At 31.8% G+C, this 4,877-nt stretch overlaps 1 non-coding gene across 1 annotated transcript; it reads right to left on the bottom strand.

Annotated features, from left to right (window-relative positions):
• Positions 1–4,542: 4,542 nt before the first annotated feature.
• On the bottom strand, positions 4,543–4,612 carry Trnak-cuu (transfer RNA lysine (anticodon CUU)). The gene has a single exon. It is a non-coding gene; the product is annotated as a tRNA-Lys (tRNA).
• Between the last annotated feature and the right edge of the window lie 265 nt (positions 4,613–4,877).

Here is a 4,877-nt window from a genome sequence, read left to right as displayed (position 1 = left end):
TGCCTTTTCAGAAGACAGAGCAACAAGAGAAACACCCTTAAGGGCCCGACGAAACAGGCCAGAAGACAAATATCAAAACAGTTCAGTCCTGGTAGGATTTAAAAACTGCTCATCATAGAGTCCTCCCCCTCTTCCGTCAGACGCAATCAAAGAGGGAAGCGTAGTGTTCAACTGTAAACGGGTTGAATACTAAACATGCGGTATGTTTCAAAACAGTTGGGTCGTAACCTCTTTTAATAAAACGTTTGATAATCTTTCCAAATACATTTGAAAATTACCGTGACCCAAGATCTTACGAAGTTTGTAAACCACATCCCCATAAAAAACGGGTTTAGAAATACCTTCTCGCAAAAGTGTCTTTAAATTACTATTGAATTTTAAAACTAAATCAGAATTACGATAATAAAATTTAGCAAAATATTTACGGAATTTGTAATAACGGTAGCCTTGCTGAAGAAGTTTACCTGTAATATATTGATTACGTTCATTGAAATGCTTGACATGACTACACGCTCTGGCAAACCGAATTAATTGAGAAATATATACCCCATAAGATGTAGCCTGAGGTACATCCTCATCCAAATGGGGAAAATTTACAATACTAAAATTAAAATCATCCCTCTTGTCATAAATTTTGGTATGTATAAAATTGTCATAAATAGAGAGATGTAAATCTAAAAATGAAGCATCAGTATCCGAACTGTTAGTTTTAATTAACTGAAGCTCCCTAGGATAAATAGTACCCACCAATTGACCAAAAAACGGATTATCCATATTAAGAATATCATCTAGATAGCGTGATGTATTATTAAATGCCGTTATAATATCTGCCTGCGTATCTGGAGAGAAGCTCAACATAAAGTCTCTTTCATAACAATATAAAAACAAATCTGCGACAAGGGGTGCACAATTTGTTCCCATGGGAATACCAACAACTTGTCTAAAAACCGCATTCCCAAACCTGATGTAAATGTTGTTCAATAAAAAGGAAAGGGCTTTACAAACTTCGTCACAGGTCCACATTGTATAATGTTTAATAATATTGTTAGTAAAAAAAGCTTTATCAAAATTGCAAGCAATAAATGTAGCATTCTCTCTGGCAAAAGTCTTTTGAATTAGGGCAGTTAATTTGTCATTTTCTAAGTTATGTGGTAAAGTGGTATACAAAGTAGAAAAATCGTATGTACTGACTGTAGATACCTTGTAATTATTAATTTTCAACTTATCCAGGATTTCACCAGAATTTTTAATCGACCAAAATAAGTGTTTACCAGTGTTTTCGTATACTTTATCGCAGTATCTTTCCACGTGGGCTTTCACAGCAGTTAGACATGATGTTAATAGTTTTGAAATATTTGTAGTTGTACAAGAGCTTGAATTAGTGATGAAGCGAGCTTTATATGGCTGTTTATGCAATTTAGGAATCCAATACATGGTCGGTAGTTTAATTTGTTGATCGTCTATACGAACTTTTAAATTAGAAACTTCAGTGATGTGATCAGTAATCAACTTATTTTCAACAGAAGGACTCAATGTATAAGTGTTAGTGCTATTTAGTTCGTTTTGTAAAACATTGATATAATGTTGGCGTCAAATGATGATAAGGCCAGAGTTTTTTTATCTTTCGTTTTACGGGAGATTTTGAAAAATGAGCCGGGGGAGGAGGGAATAAAAATAAAAAGCTTGAAAGTGAGCATCTCGGAAAAAAAAAATAGAATTTTTTAAGATTTTTTTTATTTTGATGAACTTTCGTTTCAAGTTTTGTTTACTTGTGTTTGTGTCCAGTATTAAATATTGTGATGTATTGTTATGTTTTCAGACTATAAAAGCCATTTATACAGGATGAACATTGAATAAAATTTTGTCAAAATGTACATGCCAGACAATTATTTTCATTTCAAGTGTTTTATATTCATATCATTCTTTAGAGTAAGTATGTTTTGTGCTTAAACAAATCCACCTCGGTTAGATCACCAAGAAAGGAAAATTAAATATTAGAAATATTTCTAGTGGAAATCTTACGGTATATTTAGCATTAAATGAACATAAAGTAAGTGTAATTAATCAGGAGTTATTGTCTCGAACAAATCCATTTTATGGACAAAATCTGATTAACCAAATTCAAGGCTGAAAAATATTTATCATTTTTTATTTAAAGATCTATATTGATTTTATTAGAGTCTCATCCACTTACAAAACATAAGATACACCAGCATATAATTCACACATATAATACACACATATAATACACACATATAATACACAAATAAAACATGTAAGCATCATAAAAATTACAAGAGACTGTTAAAGTAAATGGTACTAAAGCTGTCATAATCTTTAATCGATAATATATAACAATTTGTACGAAATATACCGTGACAACATCACAGATTGGAAGTTGATTTGATATAAATATGTTAATAAAACAGTGATATCGCTCATTCTCAGTAATAAGGCACATATAGAAAATAGTAACATGTAAAAAATCAAAGTAGAATATTGTTTAATTTGGGCTTATATTCCTATAAATGTACCTTTTAATGCTTCAGATTTAGTGAAATGAAGTACATCTTTCGTATTGTATTAGAATACCGGATACTTACTGGCATATGGAACACTTAAATGCGAAACAAACCTGATGATACCTACGTTACATATATGTAACGTAGGTATCGCGTGTTTGTCCGCCATCCAGTAAGCTTACTATTGCATTGTCCTAATCAGTTTAGTGTTTTTATCATAAAATAACAATTTATCTCTGTATCCTATTGAGATATATTAGATTTCGATAATAAATAGAAAATCTTACCTCCAAGTTTCCAAGACTGGTCAAAAATAAAAGTCAAGTCTAACTTTTTCCATGTAGTTAAATCTCTATCTTTGCAATTTCAAATATGGCTGACAAGACCTTGCTGACGTCATGAAAAAAATTACGTCAGAATAATCTGAACCTTTCGTACACACACTTTTTCGTAACAAGTGTATTTACTAGTAACGTAGGCATCAGTAAGGTAAGTATTTTCTATGCGATATATTATGCTATATTCTGTAAGTAAAAATGCAAATCTTAATTTATGGGTTGCAAATGGTTAAGGGCTTAATCGACGTAAATGTGGTACATATATACCTTTCATGTTGCATTTTTTATGTTCAAAGTACCTTGTAACGTTAGTATCGAGTAAATTTATAACTTTATGACCAGTATAACTCTGACAGACATCCATTTAAAAGTATTCAAGACAACAGCTTAAAAGTACATATCTTTTATCAAAGAGTCAGTTGACACTTTTTAAAATGAAATTCTGTATGTCTTACCGTGAATATTAACATTTAATCCAAATCTGAAGAAGGTTATAACGTAGGCACGCTGATTTCGGCGACAAAAGTCAAACGTAGTGTATAAGTGATTTTCGTTTCCTTAAAGGGGTAACCTGTCGATAAAAATACATTACTATTTACATCCCTTAGAATTGTAAAAAGAAAAATTGCTATTCCCTAAATTTCAATCGCACGTGAAGAATAGAAACGTATGGACCCGAATAGCGACAGGTAACGTAGATATTATTTCATGTATTTCATATCAAGCTACTGATACAAATACATACTAGATATGACAAAATGTATGCTACTTTTACAAGCCGACTTTAGACAAATGTTTAAGCCATTAAAACCCACTCTGCCTCCGTTTGATATATGAATAATTCCATTGCGACATGGACAGGTCTAATAGGTTCCTGATTGCTGAGAATAAGCGATATATTGTGTGGAAAAAAACATGGAATTATTGCAAATGTATAGCAAAAAAAAAAAAAAGGAAAAAATATCGCACAACGTGGGGCTCGAACCCACGACTCCGAGATTAAGAGCTAGCCGGGCTATTGGTTCATGTTCCGCGGGTCTAATGACATAATCAGAATTTAATATTAAAATGAAAATGTAAATTATGGTGTTCAGGAGTGAAATATATCTTAATCTTACACAGAAACATACAAATTTTCTATTTATTTTATGTGCCTTTAATAGTTTTAACCAAATTACCTAGTTTGTACGCGCAACGTCACGTGCATGGCATCATGACGTGTGTCGTGACGTCAGAATATCTTTGTAGAAAAACTGTAAATAGAGTTAGTTCTACTACATTCCCTGATTTCTTTTACATTTTATTATGATAGAACGTATATTATATCTATAATCCTGTTACTGTTAGTATTTCTATACAACTATATCTTTACTGAAATAGATCAATATTTTTCAAGGAATTTTTCTATTATCTATAATTCATATTCTTTAAGGTGTAAGCCCTAGTCCCGTACTAGTGAAAACTATAAATGATATTTTCACCGTTTGAAACATCAATATCAATTTTATTTCACTGATACATTTCAGTATTTCACTGAAGAGCATATAATAAAAACTATAATTATGCAGAAACTAGCTCTATACCCCGACGACATCACAAAATATAAGTTCATTTAGATCTAATATAAATATGTAAATGAAGCAGTGAAACATCGTGTGGGGAAAAAGCAAATTAAAAAGCTACGCCCAACGTGGGGCTCGAACCCACGACCCCGAGATTAAGAGTCTCGTGCTCTACCGACTGCGCTAAGGCCATCACTCATGAGTCTCCAGCGCCCAACCAGAAATTGAAAAGAAGAAAGAAGAGAAAAAAAGAGAAAGTGACAAGGGAAAGAGAAAAAGAGGAAAAAAGTAGAGTAACTAATTTAAAGAAATGCCAGAAGAGACAAAATGAGCAAAAATGAAAGAAATAAATGGTGTGTGTTTGAAAAAAAAATCAAAATAATATATGAAAAAGAAAGAAGAGAAAAAGAACAAGTGGCAGGAAAGAGAAAAAAATAATAAAAAATTAAAAACAA

The sequence above is a fragment of the Mercenaria mercenaria genome, chromosome 2, assembly GCF_021730395.1.
Source record: "Mercenaria mercenaria strain notata chromosome 2, MADL_Memer_1, whole genome shotgun sequence".
NCBI classification, from domain to species: domain Eukaryota; kingdom Metazoa; phylum Mollusca; class Bivalvia; order Venerida; family Veneridae; genus Mercenaria; species Mercenaria mercenaria.
The sequence above is the reverse complement of the archived record's forward strand: the minus strand, read 5'-3'. Positions and strand labels throughout refer to the sequence as shown.